Source organism: Macaca thibetana, chromosome X (genome assembly GCF_024542745.1).
Source record: "Macaca thibetana thibetana isolate TM-01 chromosome X, ASM2454274v1, whole genome shotgun sequence".
In the NCBI taxonomy this organism is placed as follows: Eukaryota; Metazoa; Chordata; class Mammalia; order Primates; family Cercopithecidae; genus Macaca; species Macaca thibetana.
This window is the reverse complement of record NC_065598.1, coordinates 54,863,115-54,885,811: the sequence shown is the minus strand read 5'-3', so window position 1 is coordinate 54,885,811 and position 22,697 is coordinate 54,863,115. Positions and strand designations below refer to the sequence as shown.

Sequence of the window (22,697 nt, the reverse complement as noted above, 5' to 3'; positions counted from 1 at the left end):
TATATATGAGAAAGCAAAAGGTCTAAAATAGGTTAAACAGTTTTGAAGAAACTAGGAGGTTGCACTGAGCCAAGATCACACCTCTGCACTACAGCTTGGGTGACACAGTGAGACTCCATCTCAAAAAAAACAAAACAAACAAAAAACAAAAAACAAAAAAAAAGATCACATACTTGAACATAAAATGCAAAACTATAAAACTTTTAGGAGAACCACTACTCTCTTCAAAGCTGTCAGACAGGGATGTTTAAGTTTGCAGAACTTTCTGCCGCCTTTTGTTCAGCTATGCCCTGCCCCCAGACCCAGAATTTCATATCCAGCCAAACTAAGCTTCATAAGTGAAGGAGAAATAAAATCCTTTACAGACAAACAAATGCTGAGAGATTTTGGCACCACCAGGCCTGCCTTACAAGAGCCCCTGAAGGAAGCACTAAACATGGAAAGGAAAAACTGGTACCAGCCACTCCAAAAACATGCCAAATTGTAAAGACTATAGATGCTAGGAAGAAACTGCATCAAGTAACAAGCAAAATAACCACCAAACATCATAATGACAGGATAAAATCCACACATAACAATATTAAACTTAAGTGTAAATGGGCAAAATGCCCCAGTAAAAAGACACACGACTGGCAAATTGGATAGAGTTAAGACCCATCAGTGTGCTGTATTCAGGAGACCCATCTCACGTGCAGAGACACACAGAGGCTCGAAATAAAGGGATGGAAGAAGATCCACCAAGCAAATGGAAAACAAAAAAAAGCAGGGGTTGCAATGCTAATCTCTGATAAAACAGACTTTAAACCAACAAAGATCAAAAGAGACAAAGAAGGCCATTACATAATGGTAAAGGGATCAATTCATCAGGAAGAGCTAACTATCCTAAATATATATGCACCCAATAGAGGAGCACCCAGATTCATGAAGCAAGTCCTTAGACACCTACAAAGAGACTTAGACTCTCACGCAATAATAATGGGAGAATTTAACACCCCACTGTCAATATTAGACAGATCAGTGAGACAAAAAGTTAAAAAGGATATCCAGGAATCGAACTCAGCTCTGCACCAAGCAGACCTAATAGACATCTACAGAACTCTCCACCTCAAATCAACAGAATATACATCCTTCTCAGCAACACATCGCACTTATTCCAAAATTGACTACATAATTGAAAGTAAAGCACTCCTTAGCAAATGTAAAAGAACAGAAATTATAACAAACTGTCTCTCATATCACAGTGCAATCAAACTAGAACTCAGGACTAAAAAACTCAATCAAAACCTCTCAACTACATGGAAACCGAACAACCTGCTCCTGAACGTCTACTGGGTACATAATGAAAAGAAGGCAGAAAGAAAGATGTTCTTTGAAACCAATGAGAACAAAGATACAACATACCAGAATCTCTGGGACACACTTAAAACAGTGTCTAGAGGGAAATTTAGAGCACTAAATGCCCACAAGAGAAAGCAGGAAAGATCTAAAATTGACACCCTAACATCATAATTAAAAGAACTAGAGAAGCAAGAGCAAACACATTCAAAAGCTAGCAGAAGGCAAGAAATAACTAAGATCAGAGCAAAACTGAAGGAGATAGAGACACAAAAAAGCTCTTAAAAAATCAATGAATCCAGGAGCTGGTTTTTTGAAAAGATCAACAAAATTGATAGACCACTAGCAAGACTAATAAAGAAGAAAAGAGAGAAGAATCAAATAGATGCAATAAAAAAGATAAAGGGGGTACCACCACTGATCCCACAGAAATACAAACTACCATCAGAGAATACTATAAACACCTCTACGCAAACAAACTAGAAAATTTAGAAGAAATGGATGAACTCCTGGACACATACACCCTCCCAAGACTAACACAGGAAGAAGTTGAATCCCTGAATAGACCAATAACAGGCTCTGAAATTGAGGCAATAATTAATAGCCTAGCAATCAAGAAAAGTAAAGGACCAGACGGATTCACAGCCAAATTCTACCAGAGGTACAAAGAGGAGCTGGTATCATTGCTTCGGAAACTATTCCAATCTCCAGAAAAAGAGAGAATCCTCCCTAACTCATTTTATGAGGCCAGCATCATCCTGATACCAAAGCCTGGCAAAGACAAAAAAAAAAAAAGAGAATTTTAGACCAATATTACTGATGAACATCAATGCAAAAATCCTCAGCAAAATACTGGCAAACCAAATCCAGCAGTACATCAAAACAGCTTATCCACCACGGTCAAGTTGGCTTCATCCCTGGGATGCAAGGCTGCTTCAACATACACAAATCAATAAACGTAATCCAGCATATACAGAATCAAAGACAAAAACCACATGATTATCTCAATAGATGAAGAAAAGGTCTTTGACAAAATTCAACAGCCCTTCATGTTAAAAACTCTCAATAAACTAGGTATTGATGGAACATATCTCAAAATCATAAGAGCTATTTATGACAAACCCACAGCCAATATCATACTGAATGGGCAAAAACTGGAAAAATTCCCTTTGAAAACTGGCACAAGACATGGATGCCCTCTCTCACCACTCCTATTCAACATAGTGTTGGAAGTTCTGGCTAGGGCAATCAGGCAAGAGAAAGAAATCAAGGGTATTCAGTTAGGAAAAGAAGAAGTCAAATTGTCCCTGTTTGCAGATGACATGATTGTCTATTTAGAAAACCCCATTGTCTCAGCCCAAAATCTCCTTAAGCTGATAAGCAACTTCAGCAAAATCTCAGGATACAAAATCAATGTGCAAAAATCACAAGCATTCCTATACATCAATAACAGACAAACAGAGAGCCAAATCATGAATGAAATTCCATTCACAATTGCTTCAAGGAGAATAAAATACCCAGGAATCCAGGGATGTGAACAACCTCTTCAAGAACTACACACCACTGGTCAACAAAATAAAAGAGAACACAAACAAATGGAAGAACATTCCATGCTCATGGACAGGAAGAATCAATATTGTGAAAATGGCCATACTGCCCAAGGTAATTTATAGATTCCATGCCATCCCCATCAAGCTACCAATGACTTTCTTCACAGAATTGGAAAAAAAAAAATACTTTAAAGTTCATATGGAACGAAAAAAGAGCCCACACTGCCAAGACAATCCTAAGTCAAAAGAACAAAGCTGGAGGCATCATGCTACCTGACTTCAAACTATACTACAAGGCTACAGTAACCAAAACAGCATGGTACTGGTACCAAAACAGAGATATACACCAATGGAACAGAACAGAGCCCTCAGAAATAATACCACATATCTACAACCATCTGATCTTTGACAAACCTGACAAAAACAAGAAATGGGGAAAGGATTTCCTATTTAATAAATGGTGTTGGGAAAACTGGATACCCATGTGTAGAAAGCTGAAACTGGATCCCTTTCACCTTATACAAGAATTAATTCAAGCTGGATTAAACACTTAAATCTTAGACTTGAAACCATAAAAACCCTAGAAGAAAACCTAGGCAATACCATTCAGGACATAGGTATGGGTAAGGACATCATGACTAAAACACCAAAAGCAATGGCAACAAAAGCCAAAATTGACAAATGGGATCTAATTAAACTAAAAAGTTTCTGCACAGCAAAAGACACTACCATCAGAGTGAACAGGCAACCTACAGAATGGGAGAAAATTTTTACAATCTACCCATCTGACAAAGGGCTAATATCCAGAATTTACAAAGAACTTAAACAAATTTACAAGCAAAATCAAACAACCCCATCAAAAAGTGGGCAAAGGACATGAACAGACACTTCTCAAAAGAAGACATTTATGCAGCCAACAGACACATGAAAAAATGCTCATCATCACTCGCCATCAGAGAAATGCAAATCAAAACCACAATGAGATACCATCTCACACCAGTTACAATGGCGATCATTAAAAAGTCAGGAAACAACAGGGGCTGGAGAGGATGTGGAGAAATAGGAATACTTTTACACTGTTGGTGGGTCTGTAAACTAGTTCAACCATTGTGGAAGACAGTGTGGCAATTCCTCAAGTATCTAGAACTAGAAATATCATTTGAGCCAGCCATCCCATTACTGGGTATATACCCAAAGGATTATAAATCATGCTGCTATAAAGACACATGCACACGTATGTTTAGTGTGGCACTATTCACAATAGCAAATTCTTGGAACCAACCCAAATGTCCATCAATGAGAGACTGGATTAAGAAAATGTGGCACATATACACCATGGAATACTATGCAGCCATAAAAACGGATGAGTTCATGCCCTTTATAGGGACATGGATGCAGCTGGAAACCATCATTCTCAGCAAACTATCGCAGGGACAGAAAACCAAATACCACATGTTCTCACTCATAGGTGGAAACTGAACAATGAGAACACTTGGACACAGGGTGGGGAACATCACACACCAGGGCCTGTCCTGGAGTGGGGGGAGGGGGGAGGGATAGCATTAGGAATATACCTAATGTAAATGATGAGTTAATGGGTGCAGCACACCAACATGGCACATGTATACATATGTAACAAACCTGCACGTTGTGCACATGTACCCTAGAACTTAAAGTATATATAAAAAAAACTTTTAGGAAAAAAATAAGAGGAAACATTTAGGATCTTGAACTAGGAAACAATTTTAGCATAGTAACAAAAAGCATGATCTGTAAAATAAAAAATTGATCAGTTAGGCTTCATCAAAATAGGAACTGCTCTGTGAAAAGTTCTGTTAAGAGGATAAAAAGTCAAGCTATTGACTGGGAGAAAGAAATGTGAAGACCATATCTGACAAATCACTGATATTTAAAATATAGAAAAACTGTCAAAACTCAACCATAAAAAGCAAACAATCCAATTAGAATACAGGCAAAGGACATAAGCAAGCATCTCACTGAAGAGGATATACTTCATGATGGTAAATAAGCATGCAAAAATACGTTTGACGTCTTTAGCCACTACGGAAATGCACATTAAAACAACAATGAAAGATCACTGTACCTATCAGATTGGCTAAAAAAAACAAAATTGGCAACAACAAATGATGGTGAGATGCAGAGAAACTGGATCACTCAAACATTGCCAAGCAGAACTCTTTAAATAGTTTAGTAGTTCCTTAGAAAACTAAACATGCAACTACCATGTAACCCAGAAATTACACTCCTAGGCATTTGTCCCAGAGAAACAAAGACTTACGTTCTCACAAAAACTCACACACAAATGTTTACAGCAACTTTATTAATAATAGCCCAATACTGGAAACAACCCAGATGTGCTTCAATGGGTGACTGATTAAAAAAAAAAAAAAAAAAAAAAACTGACACATCCATGCTAGGTAATACAACTCAGCAATAACAAGGGAAAATGTTATTGATAAAAACACAACTGGGATGAATCTCTAGAGGATAATGCTGAGTGAAAATGACTATTTCATGTTGTATAATTCCATTTATATAACACTTATGAAATGACAAAATTGTAGAAATGGAGAATGGACTAGTGGTTTCCAGGATTTAAGGAAGGAGTGAGTGTGGAAGGGAAGTGAGTGTGCCTATAAAAGGAAAGCATTAATAGATCCTTGTGGTGATACAAATGTTTTACATCTTGAATAAATAAAATTGGTAGGCCATTAGCAAGATTAAACAAGAAAAGAAAACAGAATATCCAAATAAGCTCAATTAGAAACAAAACAGGAGATATTACAACCAATACCACAGAAATACAAAAGATCATTCAAGGCTACTATGAACACCTTTATATGCACAAACTAGAAAACCTAGAGGACGTGGATAAACTGCTGGAAATATACAACCTTCCTAGATTGAACAAGGAAGAAATAGAAATTCTGAACAGACTAATAACAAGCAGCGAGACTAAAAAGGTAATTCAAAAATTGCCAACAAAAAAGCCCAGGACTAGACGGATTCACAGCTGAATTCTATCAGACATTCAAAAAAAGAATTGGTACTAATCCTATTGACACTACTCCAAAAGACAGAGAAACAGAAAATTCTCCTGAAGTCATTCTATGAAGCCAGTATCACCCTAGTACCAAAACCAGGAAGACATAACAAAAAAATAAAACTACAGACCAATATCCCTGATGAGCATAGGTGCAAAAATCCTCAATAAAATACTGCAAACTGAATCCAAAAGCATATCAAAAAAGATAATCCGCCATGATCAAGTGGGCTTCATACCAAGGATACAGGGATGGTTTAACATCTGCAAGTCAATAAACAGAATTAAAAACAAAACAGAATCAAACAGAATTAAAAACAAAAATCACATAATTATCTCAATAGACGCAGAAAAAGCATTTGACAAAGTCCCGCATCCCTTTATGGTTAAAACGCTCAACAAAAGGGACATACCTTAAGGTAATAAAAGCCATCTATGACAAACCCACAGCCAACATTATACTGAATGGGGAAAAGCTGAAAGCGTTCCCCCTGAGAACTGAAATAAGACAAAGATGCCCACTTTCACCACTTCTATTCAACATACTATTGGAAGTCTTAGCCAGAACAATCAGACAAGAGAAAGAAAGAAAGTGCATCCCAATCAGTGAAGAGGAAGTCAAACTGTCACTGTTTGCCAATGACATGATCATATAACTAAAAACCCTAAAGACTTATACGAAAAGCTCCTAGATTTGATAAATGAATTCAGCAAAGTTTCAGTATACAAAACTAACGTAGACAAGTCAGTAGCTCTGCTACATACCAATGGCAACCAAGCTGAGAATCAAATCAAAGACTCAACACTTCTTACAATAGCTACAAAAAAATAAAATACTTAGGAATATACCTAACCAAGGAGGTGAAACACCTTTACAGGAAAAACTGCAAAACCCTGCTGAAAGACATCACATATGACACAAACAATTGAAAACACATCCCATGATCATAGATGGGTAGAATCAATATTGTGAAAATGACCATACTGCCAAAAGTGATCTACAAATTCAATGCAATTCCCATCAAAATACCATTATCATTTTTCCCAGAACTAGAAAAAACAATTCTAACATTCATACAAAACCAAAATAGAGCTCACATAGCCAAAGCAAGACTAAGCAGAAAGAATAAATCTAGAAGCATCACATTACCTGACTTCAAACTATACTATAAGGTCATACTCACCAAAACAGCATGGTTCTGGTATAAAAATAGGCACATAGACCAATGGAACAGAAATGAGAACCCAGAAATAAAGCCAAATACTTACAGCCAACTGATCTTCAGCAAAGCAAACAAGAACACAAAGTGGGGAAAGGACACCCACTTCAACAAATGGTGCTGGGATAATTGGCAAGTCACATATAGAAGAATAAAACTGGATCCTCATCTCTCACCTCATACAAAAATCAACTCAAGATGAATCAAAGACTTAAACCTAAAACCTGAAACCATAATAATTCCAGCAGATAACATCAGAAAAATCCTTCTAGGCATTTGGCTTAGGCAAAGACTTCATGACCAAGAACCCGAAAGCAAATGCAACAAATACAAAGATAAATAGATGGGACTTAATTAAATTAAAAACCTTTTGCACAGCAAAAGAACTAATCAGCAGAGTAAACAGGCAACCCACAGAGTGGAAGAAAATCTTTGCAATCTATACCTCTGACAAAGGACTAACATCTAGAATCTACAAGGAACTCAAACAAATCAGCAAGAAAAAAATCCCATCAAAAAGTGCGCTAAGGACATGAATAGACAATTCTCAAAGGAAGATATACAAATGGCCAACAAACATATGAAAAAATGCTCCACATCACTAATTATCAGGGAAATGCAAATCAAAACCACAGTGAGACACAACCTTACTCCTGCAAGAATGGCCATAATCAAAAAAATCAAAAAATAATAGATGTTGGCGTCGACGTAGTGAAAACAGAACACTCTTACACTGCTGGTGGGAATGTAAACTGGTATAACCACTATGGAAAACAGTGTGGAGATTTCTTAAAGAACTAAAAGTGATCTACTATTTGATCCAGCAATCCCACTACAGGGTATCTACCTAGAGGAAAAGAAGTCATTATATGAAAAAGATAGTAGCTCATGCATGTTTATAGCAGCACAGTTCACAATTGCAAAAATATGGAATCAGCCCAAATGCCCATCAACCAAAGAGTGGATAAAGCAAATGTATAAATACACCATGGAATACTACTCAGCCATCAAAAGGAATGAAATAATGGCATTTGCAGTAACCTGAATGGATTGGAGACCATTATTCTAAGTGAGGTAATTCACAAATGGAAAACCAAACATTTGTGTGTTCTCACTCATAAGCGGGAGCTAAGGATGTACAGGCATAACAATGATACAATGGACTTTGAGGACTCAAGGAAAAGAGTGAAAGGGGGGTTAAGGGATAAAAGACTACACATTGGTTACTGTATACACTGCTCAAGTGATGGGTACACCAAAATCTCAGAAATCACCACTAAAGAACTTATCCTTGTAACCAGACACCACCTATTCCCCAAAAGTCTATTGAAATAACAAAATACAAATAAAATAAATAAAAATAAAATGTTTTGCATTTTGAATGTATCAATATTAATACCATGACTGTAATAATGTACTACAGTTTTGCAAGATATTACCATTGAGGGAAAATGGGTGAAGAGTATAGGGATCTCTCTGCATGTGAATCTTCAATCATCTCAAAACATAAATTAATTAAAATACTTTTTAAACAAGCAAGTCATATGTCCTGCCCACACCCAAGGGGAGAGGATTATACAAGGTTGTAAATATCAAGAGGCCAAGATCATAGGAGTCACCCTGGAGTCTGTCCACCACAAGAAGGATGTCAATACACAGAGACAGGGTGCTATGGAATAAGTTTGCAGGGAGGGGGTCTCAGATATGGGGAACAGTACCTGAATAAGGGCTTCAATTGGGATGTTGGGGTCCTGTCCACATAACAGGAAGTTGCCTAATTTGGTGAAAGGAAATGGATCAGTAAGGGATACAGCAGGGAGAACCGTTTGAGGACAGGCGGTTGCAAGCTGTAACTACCAAAATTTGTGACATGTATGAATGGGCACCAAAAACCTAGTTTAAATGATAAAAGTTATGGCCGTTTATCATGTTGCAGCCACATGATGGCACTGTCCTGTGTTTCTTACGAATTTCTTTGATTCCCATAACATCCCTGCAAAGGAGATGAGGGGAAGCATTGATGGGTGGTAAGGTAGAAGAGGAGGCAGACTGAAAGCCTACAGTTATAGAAGGGAAGAGCTAAAGGAGAGTCTGGCCCTAGTTACAGGGGCAGGGCTCCAAGGCCAAGCCTTGCTGACTCCCTAGTTCTCCAGGGCTTTTCCACCTTGAATAAGCTATTTGTAACTGAGTCCTCAGTATTATTCTATCTCCTAGCCTTATGAGGACCCTGAGCATCATCCTGACCCTCACCCTGGATGAGCACCCTCTTTTCCTCTGTCCAGGCACTATCCTAAAAGGCCCCAGTGACTGCGATACTGCCAGGCTGGATTCTTGGTCTGGACATGACTCAGTATCGTGCAGAGAGCTTACCCCTAGGGCATCTCCCATCTTGGTACATATGGAAGATCATGAATCCTGAAGCAGAGCCATTTTCATTACTTATAAAAATGTTCTGGTTTGGGAAAAAGTGAAGTTTAGACACTACATAAGTGAAGCCCTTATGAAACTCCATAATTATTATCTCATGTGTACTTTGACTAAATAAATCAAGTAAAGGGGAGAGATACATTTCCATTAATAAATCCTCCACACGCGTGATGGCTTCATGAGTGTGTGAATGTGTCTCTCCAAAGGTGTGGGTGAGCATGTCCATGTTTGTTAGCATGTGTGTTTGAGATAATATATTTGTGACAAATGTGTGTGCATTAGTGTATCACATTTTATTCCGTTGCTCATTTGTTCATACGAAAAAAGATGCTCACTTACTCTTTCTTGAGAGGATATATGCTTTTATAAACAAACCTCAGGTTTTTTTCCTCTGGGGAACCCTAATACACATTGAACTCCGATCCAGGCTAGACCCTCACATTTATCCTCACAAAGACTCTGGAGCTAAGTCTACTGTGCCTATTGCCCAAATACAAAAACCAGGTCAGCTTGCGATCATGGAGTGAGAAAGAGACAGGCAGGCCTTGAACTCCAGCTCCAGCCCACAGCGCTACTTGCAGGGAATGCTTGGTGGAGAGAGTGGGAACCATCCAGGGTCATGCTGTTACCTTCACCCCTCCATGGCATATTATGGAGAAACTGTGTGCTATATTCTTTCTCCACCTCACTTCTTTTTGGGCCTTGGCCCTTGAATTTTTTGGAATCTAAGCTATTAACACTGTTGGATGTAGGATTAAAATCTTAGAATGTTGTTTCTGGACATAATTTAGCCTGTCCTTTTTGTTGAATATGTGAGAAAGCTGAAGGCTAGAGAAGGGAAGCTGTGAGAGGCAGACCTGGACCTAGAAGCTATGTGTCAGAAGCCTCCAGCCACACAGACCACTCCTGAAACTCTGTAGCTGTCAGGGCCTCTAATCTGTTCATCAGGCCTCTCTACCAGGTCTAGATTCAGAAAGGAGCCTGGATGTGATGAGACTGATTGTCATGGTTCAGAGAATGCCACTTACCTCTTCTTTAGGGCAGCTATGGTCCCCAGAAGAGAGGGAACTAGCTCCTGCTCCAAGGAGTAGTCCTTTTCCACAGGTTAGTTACCCTTAAGAACTTGGAGCAGACCTCAGCCTTTGTCCCTTCTGGTGACTTCTGGCCCCTTGCAAGGGCAGGCTACTGGATGCTGAGATGACTGGGGCAAAAAATCATTTCTATTTGTGAAGGGGTTTTTTTGTTTGTTTCATCAACTGTTTTGCTAGCCCCAGGGGTGAGGAAAACTTTGTTTTTCTGTTCCCTGTAGAGCTCAAAGTTGAATGATACGTAGGATTAATAAAACTAGTTCTGGCTCTAAGCCAGCTCTGGCTGGACTCATGAAGGGAAGAGCTTGTCTCCTGGAAAATGAAGGGACATTTCACTTGTTTGGCAAAGTAACTCAGATTTTGATGGGATGTTTCAGCTGACTGAAGCAGAATTAAATGAAGTTATTTTCTCCAAGTTTGAGTGGCACTTTTGTCTATGTTCTGAAATGTTCCTCACAATTGCATATGCTGTCTTCAGTGGTCCCCTCTGTCATTACTATTTAATTCAGTGCGGTTGCTGACAACACAGTTTGTCACCATTTGTCAAGCCATTCTCTGACCCGGGTGGCATTTTACCAGGAAGGGACCCTGTGCTCCAAGTCCCATGTTAAAATATGCCAACCCCCAGCAATTAGTGTCATGGAAAGGATCTTTCAAAGGACTGGAGATGGTCCTACACACTATAATCAATAGACAATTAATTTTGTTTATCATCTTGAGTTTTATTGTATGCAATGCTGGTGGAGGAGGGCAGATAGATAGATGGAGCTCAAGAACACCCAGTCCCTTCATATGCTGCAGGTGAATTAAGTGAGTTGGACTGCCCATGCTGGGGGTCATGACTTCCCTCCTGCCCTCGAGACTATGGGTATGTGTCCCTCTGCATTGGGCCAGAACTTTTGTCAGTACTCTCCAGACTGCCTCCTATTTACTGCATCTTGATTTTCTGTTCAATTTGAACGCTTGGAATTGATGCATCATTTAGACTGTGAATTAAATGGCCAAGGTTCTGCACAGTGGCTTTCTTGCCTCCTAAATGCCTCATTCAGCTCATAGGCATATTCTTCTGGCCTCCAGCATTGGCACATGCTGAGGCCTAAGCTACCACAGGACCCCACTGTTAGGTGTAAGGGATTGATTTACCAGGCAGGTAGTCCTGGTAGAGCCAATCAGAACCCTTTCTGGGGACTGAGATTTAGACATGGGGAGGAAAAAAGTCTCTGCTTTTTGCAGAAATTTCTACAATAAGAGTTGAGCGATGCCTTGTTTCCTGCTTATGAAAAAGTTCTGTACAGATAATGAGGCCAACACAAAAACTAAGGCAGAGATAAGCAGAAATGCGGGGGGCGCGGGAGACAGAGAGAGAGAGAGAACATGCAGAGATGTGCACAAGTCACTGACGCTCCTTTGAATTCCCTACAGGGAAGCCTGCCATGGCAGCTCTTCATAGCCCAGCTTGTGTAAGAACACAGCAAAGCACAGGCTCTAGGAATAGGATTAGATGATTTTGTTTTGTGTTGGTTTTAAATCAAACTTACTCATTCTTTGTAAGATTCTGACTTTCCTGGGCATCAGTCTCTCCAGGTGTAAAATGTGAATAATGAGAGTATCTCAGATTGTTGTGAGGATTAACTGGGGCACTGCATGTTGACTGATACCTAGTCAATACTCAGAAAATCCTAGCTATTAATATTCTCATTGTTAGTGTCATTTTTTCTTTGGCTGTCTTTGTCACATAACCAGGGACCGTGTGAGACATACTGGGCTGGGATTGTGATCTGCACTCTATCTATGAAGACTTAGGGTGAAGAAAGTCAAAATGAAGTGGATGTAGGGTTTTCATTTTAATTGAAATGAAAGTTGAAAGGACATTGCAAAAGATCCTGGAGTCCAGGAGGATTAGAATTGGAAGTGATCTCAGGGACACGGGAACAGCTTGCTCAAGTTCTCAAAGCAAGTTGGGGCCACAAGACCAGGAGAAGACCCCAAAGGCACAGATCCTAGGCCTAGCTTCTTTCTTATCCCAGGTTTACCCTTGGATTTTATTTGAGGCTGCCAGGGGGTTAGATGGTTTCAATGTTTCTATTTTATAGATAAGGAGATGGAGGCCTGGGTTGTTGGCAGGGCTGACTCAGGAAGCTAGGCTTTTTGCCTTTGGTGCCCTTCACCTTTCTCCTTTCCAAGAGATCCCACTGCCTCTGTCATGACCATTGATTTCCATATCATGTTGATTGGAAAACCCTCCGCTATTGGCTGATGGTATCATCAGAGGCAAATTGATGTTGACATTCAACAGCCTTGATTGCCACAATAGCTCAGGTGTATTTCACTCTGTTCCTCCTATTACCAGCCCTAGACAGAGCTGGTGGTAACTGCAGGCTCCAGTTGTTTGATTTATGCTGCTTATTTACTTTTCCTCAGAAAGAAACTTAAGGACAGAAACTGTACGACTAGGCCTGTCAGCTCCTGAGTGGCACTGGAAGAAGCTAAATAAAACACTGTTTAACTAAAAAACTGGCACAACAGAATTGAGCATGATCAAGAGAGGGACTGAGCAGATCCAGCGTGGAACCATGGAAAAAGTGCAGACTCTGGATCTGCAGAGAGCTGTTCTCCTATCTCTGCCCAACTACTGACCTCTGCATAATGCCAGTAGGGCAGTCCACTCTCTCTTGGAAAGGAATATAATGCACTGGCTAAGAATAAGTTAGCTGTAGCATTGAGCTATCTGTATTCACATACTTGCAATACCACCCAGCAGTGAGATTTTGGACAATTTCCCTTAGCTGCTTTGTGCCTCAATTTCTCATCTTTAAAACGGGCATAATGATTCTCCCTACATTATGGGGTTGATGGAAGTATTAAATAACATACATAGTCAACATCCAGTGTTACAATGGTACCTAACACAGAGCAAACTCTCAAGTCAGGAGAGCTACTCTTTAAGAATAATCATTTCAGGGTATACTACAAGTAGAGCATCACTCATGGTGCTCCTGGGAGGTAATAAAAAAGGAGACACCTTTTCCCAGGGAACTCCAAGATCAGTGCAGAGAGCAGTCAAGGTCATAGAAGAAATAGTGCCACACAAGGTAGAGGGTGAAGATAACTTGTGATAACCAAGCTCTTACCACCGGCCAGGTGCTGCATGTACAGCGTCTTGATTCTTACTACATTCTTATGCTTGTTGAGCTGGTTCCATTTTAAAGATGTAAGAAGTAAGGCTCAGGAGGGCCATACAGCTAGAAAGGATGGTGCTTACATTAAAACTGATGATGTTCTAACTCCAAGTTTTTGTATTTTCCACAGTGCTAAGATGGCAGCGGATTATAAACAGTTAGATTAAGGTATTTGTGAAGGCTTCAAGGAGGAGGTAGCCTTTGAACTTTTCTAGAAGAGAGGGAAAAGCTAATCAATGTAGAGGCTCTGGATGGGCATTTTGAAGCAGAAAGGACAGGATTCATATGGCCTGTGAAGGGAATAGAACTGGCCTCCAAGACGTGTGCAAGATCAGGTCTTGAACCATTCCAAAATTGTCAAGAGACTGTGGCCCAACAGATCAGAAGTGTGACCCCAGAAGGGTGCATTTTAACAAGGTCTCCTGAAGGCAGTCAAATACAAGTGGTCTCAGAACCGCATTTGGAGAAATCCTGGTGCAGGGATTAGAGAATGATGAAACTGCAAATGTAGGTTGGGGCAGATATTGTGGTAAAGTGAGTGGGTTTGCAGGGGGTATTCCCATAAATTTTACAGATAAATGAATGAAAGCAGCAATTGAAAATAGGAAGCATTCATCTAGTTCAGCAGCCTGAGCCACACCACCCTTCCTGAATATAGAAGGCTCTCTCTGCTCCACACTCAGGCAGATCTCCAGGCATTCAGAGAGCATCTGCTCACCTGAAGCAGCAGCCTCAGTCGTCCCACCCCTCCTATGCAGAAATCTTGGTGCAGTGTAGGGGGTTCTCCACTACATGCCCAGGTACATCTCCAGGCATCTGGAACACCCACTCCCCTGGACTTAGAGCTTAGGCCACTCCCAATCCCCATGCAGAGAACTTGGGGCCAAAAAGGTTTCCCAGCTCCATGCCTAGGCAAGCTTTTGGGTGCTTGATGGCCATTCACTGGATTTTCCCTAGCCACTGGTGCTTGTACTTGCCACTGGGGGACCTGTAGGTGGGCCTGCCTGATCTGGTTCTCCCCTTCATGGCCCCCACTCTCCCGAGGCTAAGCAGAAAGCTCAGACCAACTGGCATTCCACGAATCAACCCACTGCCTGAAGCAACTGAGAGCTCCTCTCCATAAACAAAGAAGAAGTATATACTCAGCCATGTTGGCCACAGTTGGCTCTTACCTATATGTGTCATCTACTGTCTCACAGATTGAACTGCACATGCCAATATAAAATCTGCTGAAACAATTGCATAGAGATATAGAAGCAAAGCCAAAAGACCCTATCGAACATTCTCTATAGTCACATAACTTCGGAAAGGGGGAAAGAGAAAGAAAAATAATAAAACATATTATAGAGCAAGAAAGAAAAAGGAAAAATTCTACCTGCACAAAAATAATTACAAAAATCTGAAGTGTCAGCATCTCCAGATGAGAGGGAACCAGTGTAAGAATTCTGGCACCATAAAAAATCTGAATGTAGTGATACCACCAAAAGATTGCTCTAGCTCTCTGGAAATAGTCCCTAACCCAAATGAAAACTCAGAAATGACACATAAAGAACTCAAAGCATGGATTGCAAGGAAGTTCAATGAGATCCAAGACAAGGTGGAAAATCCACACAAAGAAACTCCTAAAGCAATTGAAAAACTCACCTACGGATTTAAAACATACAACTGAAAGATTTCCCAATAGACTGGACAAAGCAGAGAAAGAATTCAGAGCTTGAAGACTGGTCTTTCAAAGTAACTCAGTCAGATGAAAATAAAGAAAAAATAATTTTAAAAAATGAGCAAAGTCTTCAAGAAATATGGCATTGTATGAAGCAATGAAACCTATGAATTATTGATGAATTATTGGCATTTCTGAGAGAGAATGAGAAAAAGAAAACAATTTGGAAAGCATACTTGAGGGAATAATTCAAGAAAACTTTCTTATTCTTGCTAGAGATAGACATCCAGATACAAGAAATCCAGAGAACACCTGCAAGATACTACACAACATGGACATCATCAAGGCACGTAGTCACCAGACTGTCAAAAGTCAATGCTAAAAAAAAAGTCCTAAAGGCAGCTACAGAAAAAAGTCAGATCACATACAAAGGAAACCCCATCAGGTTAACAGTGGCTTTCTCAGCAGAAACTTTACAAGCCAGGAGAGACTGGGGCTTTATTTTCAGCATTCTTAAAGAAAAGAAAATTCAACCAAGAATTTCATATGCCACCAAACTAAGCTTCATAAGGAAAGCAGGGGAAAAAAATCATTTCCAGACAAGCAAGTGCAAAGGGAATTCATTACGACTAGACAACCCTGACAAGAGATCCTTAAGGGAGTACTAAATATAAAACTGACGGAGCGGCCAAGATGGCCGAATAGAAACAGCTCCAGTCTGCAGCTCCCAGTGAGACCAACACAGAAGGCGGGGATTTCTGCATTTCCAACTGAGGTACCTGGCTGATCTCATTGGGCCTGGTCAGGCAGTGGGTGCAGCCCGAGATGGGCTAGAAAAAGCAGGGCGGCAAGGGGACATCGCCTCACTTGGGAAGTGCAAGGAGCCAGGGGACCTCCCTCTCCCAGCCAAGGGAAGCCATGAGGGACTGAGCTACTGGATAATATGTTTTTCCCATGATTTTTGCAATCCACAGATAAGAAGATTTCCTCGTGTGCCCAAACCACTAGGGACCTGGGTTTCAAGCACAAAACTGGGCAGTTGTTTGAGCAGACACTGAGCTAGTTGTAGGAGATTTTTTCTTACCCCAGTGGCATCTGGAACCCCAGAGAGACGGAACCACTCACTCCCCCGGAAAGGGGGCTGAGGCCAGGGAGCCAAGTGGTCTCGCTCAGTGGGTACCACTCCCACGGAGCGCAGCAAGCTAAGAACCACTGGCTTGAAATTTTCACTGCTAGCACAGCAGTATGAAGTTGACCTGGGATGATCAAGTTTTGTTGGGGAGGGGTATATGCCATTACTGAGGCTTTAGTAGGTGTTTTTCTCTTGATAGTGCTAAGGAGGCTGGGAGGTTTGGACTGGGCAGAATTCACCAGAGCAGAGCAAAGCGGCTATGGCCAGACTGCTTCTCTAGATTCCTCCTCACTGGGCAGGGCATCTCTGAAGGAAATGCAGCAGCCCCAGTCAAGGGCTTACAGATAAAACTACCATATCACTGCAGAGCACTTGGGGGAAGTCGCGGCTGTGGGGGCAGCTTCAGTGGATTCAATCTTTTCTTGCTGGCTCTGAAGAGAGCAGCTGATCTTGACATGAGGAATTCTCCCAGCACAGCGCACCAGCTCTGCTAAGGGAAAGACTACCTCTTCAAGTGGGTCCCTGACCCCCATGCCTCCTGACTAGGAGAGACCTCCCAACAAGGGTCAACAGGCACCTCACACGGGAGAGCTCCAGCTGACATCAGGCCAGTGCCCCTCTGAGATGAAGCTTCTAGAGGAAGGAACAGGCAGCAATCTTTGCTGTTCTGCAGCCTTCACAGGTGATAACAAGGTGAACAGAGTCTGGAGTGGACCTCCAGCAAATTCCAGCAGACATACAGAAGAGGGACTTGACTGTTAGGAGAAAAACTAAAAAACAGAAAGCAACAACATCAACATCAACAAAAAGGATGCCCACACAAAAACCCCATCCAAAAGTCATCAGGCTCAAAGACTAAGGTAGGTAAATTCACAAAGATGAGGAAAAAACAGTGCAAAAATGCTGAAAATTCCAAAAACCAAAGTGCCTCTTCTCCTGCAAATGATCGCAACTCCTCTCCAGCAAAGACACAAAACTAGACAGAATGAGATTGATGAATTGACAGAAGTAGGCTTAAGAAGGTGGGTAATAAAAAACACCTCTGAGCTGAAGAAGCATGTTCTAACCCAATGCAAGGAAGCTAAGAACTTGATAAAAGGTTACAGGAACTGCTAACTAGAATAATCAGCTTAGAGAGGAATATAAAAGACCTGACGCAGCTGAAAAACACAGAATGAAAATGTCGTGAAGCATACACAAGTATCAATAGCCAAATCAATCAAGCAGAAGAAAGGATATCAGAGATTGAAGATCAACTTACTGAAATAAGGCATGAAGACAAGATTAGAGAAAAAAGAATGAAAAGGAATGAACAAAGCTCCCAAGAAATATGAGACCATGTGAAAAGACCAAACCTATGATTGATTGTTGTACCTGAAAGTGACAAGGAGAATGGAAGCAAGTTGGAAAACACACTTCGGGATATTATTCAGGAGAACTTCCCCAACCTAGCAAGACAGGCCAACATTCAAATTCAGGAAATACAGAGAATAACACAAAGATACTCCTCGAGAAGACCAACCCCAAGACACATAATCGTTAGATTCTCCAAGGTGGAAATGAAGGCAAAAATGTTAAGGGCAGTTGGAGAGAAAGGTCAGGCTACCTACAAAGGGAAGCCCATCGGACTAACAGTGAATCTCTCTGCAGAAGCCCTACAAGCCAGAAGAGAGTAGGGGCCAATATTAAACATTCTTAAAGAAAAGAATTTTCAACCCAGAATTTCATAACCAGCCAAACTAAGCTTCATAAGCAAAAGAGAAATAAAATCCATTCCAGACAGGCAAATGCTGAGGGATATTGTTACCACCAGGCTGGCCTTATGGAAAGGAAAAACCGGTACCACCACTGCAAAAACACACCAAAATATAAAGACCAAAGACACTATCAAGAAACTGCATCGACTAATGTGCAAAATAACCAGCTAGCATCATGATGACAGGATCAAATTCCCACATAACAATATTAACCTTAAACATAAATGGGCAAAATGCCCCAATTAAAAGACACAGACTGGCAAATTGGATAAAGAGTCAAGACTTATTGGTGTGCTGTACTCAGGAGACTCATCTCATGTGCAAAGACACACATAGCCTCAAAATAAAGGAATGGAGGAATATCCATCAAACAAATAGAAAGCAAAAAAGAGCAGGGGTTGCAATGCTAGTCTCTGATAAAACAGACTTTAAACCAACAAAGATAAGACAAAGAAGGGCATTACATAATGGTAAAGGGATCAATGCAACAAGAAGTGCTAACTATCCTATATATATATGCACCCAAATACAGGAGCAACCAGATTCATAAAACAAGTTCTTATAGACCTACAAGGAGACTTAGACTCCCAAACAATAATAGTGGGAGACTTTTAACACCCCACTGCCAATATTAGACAGATCAATGAGAAAGAAAATTAACAAGGATATGCAGGACTTGAACTCAGCTCTGGATCAAGCCGATATAACAGACATCTACTGAACTTTCCACCCAAATCAACAGAATATACATTCTTCTCAGCACCACACAGCACTTATTCTAAAATCGACCATATAGTTGGAAGTAAAACACGCCTCAGCAAATGCAAAAGAACGGAAATTGTAACAAACAGTCTCTCAGACCACAGTGCAATCAAATTACAACTCAGGTTTAAGAAACTCCCTCAAAACTGCACAACAACATGGAAACTGACCAACTTGCTCCTGAATGACTACTGTGTAAATAATGAAATCAAGGTGGAAATAACGAAGTTCTTTGAAACCAATGAGAACAAAGAGAAAACATACCAGAATCCCTGGGACACAGCTAAAGCAGTGTTAAGAGAGAAATTGATAGCACTAAATGCCCACATCAGAAAGCGGTAAAGATCTAAAATTGACACCCTAACATCATAATTAAAAGAACTCAAGAAGCAAGAGCAAACAAATTCAAAAGCCAGCAGAAGACAAGAAATAACTAAGATCAGAGCAGAACTGAAGGAGACAGAGACACGAAAAACCCTTCAAAAAGTAAATGAATCCAGGAGCTGGTTTTTTTGAAATGATTAACAAAATAGACCGCTAGCCAGACTAATAAAGAAGAGAGAAGAATCAAATACAATAAAAAATTATAAAGGGGATATCACCACTGATCCCACAAAAATATAAACTACCATCAGAGAATACTATAAATACCTCTACGCAAATAAACTACAAAATCTAGAATGGATAAATTCTTGGACATATACACCCTCCCAAGACTAAACCAGGAAGAAGTTGAATCCCTGAATAGACCAATAACAAGTTCTGAAAATGAGGCAGCAATTAATAGCCTACCAACCAAAAAAAGCCCAGGACTAGATAGATTCACAGCCGAATTCTACAAAGAGGAGCTGGTACCACACCTTCTGAAACTATTCCAAACAATAGAAAAAGAGGGACTACTCCCTAACTCATTTTGTGAGGCCAACATCATCCTGATACCAAAATCTAGCAGAGACATAGCAAAAAAAGAAAATTTCAGACCAATATCCCTGATGAACACCAATGCAAAAATCCTCAATAAAATACTGGCAAACCGAATCCACCAGCACATCAGAAAGCTTATCCAACATGATCAAGTCCCCTTCATCCCTGGGAAGCAAGGCTGGTTCAACATAAAAAATCAATAAATGTAATCCATCACACAAATAGAACCAATGACAACCACCACGTGATTATCTAAATAGATGCAGTAAAGGCCTACAATAAAATTCAACAGCCCTTCATGCCAAAAACTCTCAATAAACTACGTATTGATGGAACACATCTCAAAATAATAAGAGCTATTTATTTCAAACACATAGCCAATATCATAGTGAATGGGCAAATGCTGAAAGCATTCCCTTTGAAAACCAGCACAAGGAAGCCCTCTCTCACCACTCCTATTCAACATAGTATTGGAAGTTCTGGCTAGGGCAATCGGGCAAGAAAATGGGTATTCAAATAGGAAGGGAGGAGATCAAATTGTCTCTTGTTGCAGATGACATGACTGTATATTTAGAAAACCCCATCGTCTCACCCCCAAACTCCTCAAGCTGATAAGCAACTTCAGCAAAGCCTCAGGATACAACATCCATGTGCTTAAATCACAAGCATTGCTATCCACCAATAATAGACAAGCAGAGAGCCAAATCATGAGTGAACTCCCATTCACAATTGCTACAAAGATAATAAAATACCTAGGAATACAACTTACAAGGGACATGAAGGACCTCTTAAAGGAGAACTACAAACCACTGCTTAAGGAAATGAGAGAGGACACAACCAAATGGAAAAACACTCAATGCTAATGGATAGAAAGAAATAATATCGTGAAAATGGCCATCCTGCCCAAAGAAATTTATAGATTCAATGCTATTCCCATCAAGCTACCATTGGCTTTCTTCACAGAACCAGAAAAAAAAACTATTTTAAATTTCACATAGAACCAAAAAAGAGCTCGTAGAGCCAAGACAATCCAAGGCAAAAAGAACAAAGCTGGAGGCATCACACTACTTGACTTGAAACTATACTACAAAGCTACAGAAACCAAAACAGCATGGCACTGGTACCAAAACAGATATATAGACCAATGGAACAGAACAGAGGCCTCAGAAATAACACCACACATCTACAACCATCTGATCTTCAACAAACCTGACAAAAACAAGCAATGAGAGGATTCCCTATTTAATAAATGGTGTTGAGAAAACTGTCTAGCCATATGCAGAAAACAGAAACTGGACTCCTCCCTTATGCCTTATTCAAAAATTAACTCAAGATGGATTAATGACTTAAACGTAAAACCAAAAACCCTGGAAGAAAACCTAGGCAATACCATTCAGGGCACAGGCATGGGCAAAGACTTTGTGACTAAAATAACAAGCAATTGCAACAAAAGCCAAAATTGACAAATGGGATCTAACTAAAGAGCTTCTGCATGGCAAAAGAAACTATCATCAGAGTGAACATGCAACCTACAGAATGGGAGAAAATTTTTGCAATGTAGCCATCTGACAAAGATCTAATATTCAGAATCTAAAAGGAACATAAATTTACAAGAAAAAAACAAACAACCCCATCAAAAAGTGGGTGAAGGATATGAACACACCCTTCTCAAAAGAAGACATTTATGCGGCCAACAAACATATGAAAAAAAGCTCATCATCACTGGTCATTAGAGAAATGTAAATCAAAACCACAATGAGATACCATTTCACGCCAATTAAAATGGCAATCATTAAAAAGTCAGGAAACAACAGATGCTGGAGAGGATGTGGAGAAATAGGAATGCTTTTACACTGTTGGTGGGAGTGTAAATTAGTTCAACCATTGTGGAAGACAGTATGGCAATTCCTCAAGGAAGTAGAACCAGAAATACCATTTGACCCAGCCATCCCATTACTGGGTATATACCTAAAGTATTATAAATCATTCTACTATAAAGACTCATGCACACGTATGTTTAATGCAGCACTATTTACAATAGAAAAGACTTAGAACCAACCCAAATGCCCATCAATGATAGACTGCATAAAGAAAATGTGGCACATATACACCATGGAATACTATGCAGCCATAAAAAAGAATGAGTTCATGTCTTTTGCAGGAACATGGATGAAGCTGGAAACCATCATTCTCAGCAAACTAACACAGGAATGGAAAACCAAACACCACATGTTCTCATAAGTGGGAGTTGAACAATGAGAAAACATGGAGACAGGGAGGGGAACATCACACACCCATGCCTGTCAGGAGGTGGGGGGCAAGGGGAGGGAGAGCATTAGGACAAATACCTAGTGTATGCAGGGCTTAAAACCTAGATGATGGGTTGATACATGTAGCAAATCACCATGGCACACGTATTCCTATATAACAAACCTGCAGGTTCTGCACATTTATCCCAGAACTTAAAGTAAAATTTTAAAAAAGAAAAGAAAAAAAACTAAAAGAAAAAATTCATATGGAATCAAAAAAGAGCCTGAATAGCCAAGGCAATCCTAAGCAAAATGAACGAAGCCAGAGGCATCATATTACCTCATTTTAT

The 22,697-nt window shown here is 40.2% G+C and overlaps 2 protein-coding genes across 2 annotated transcripts in view; both read left to right on the top strand.

The window, feature by feature from the left end:
* The window catches only part of FAM104B (family with sequence similarity 104 member B), a 628,193-nt gene that overhangs the window by 417,303 nt on the left and 188,193 nt on the right, over positions 1-22,697 (top strand). The gene's annotated exons all lie outside the window — the stretch shown is intronic.
* ALAS2 (5'-aminolevulinate synthase 2) overlaps positions 12,026-22,697 on the top strand; it is a 425,802-nt gene continuing 415,130 nt past the window's right edge. The window contains exon 1 of the mRNA XM_050776918.1: positions 12,026-12,029. The gene's annotated coding sequence lies outside the window, so the exon portion shown is untranslated. The remainder of the gene's footprint in view (positions 12,030-22,697) is intronic.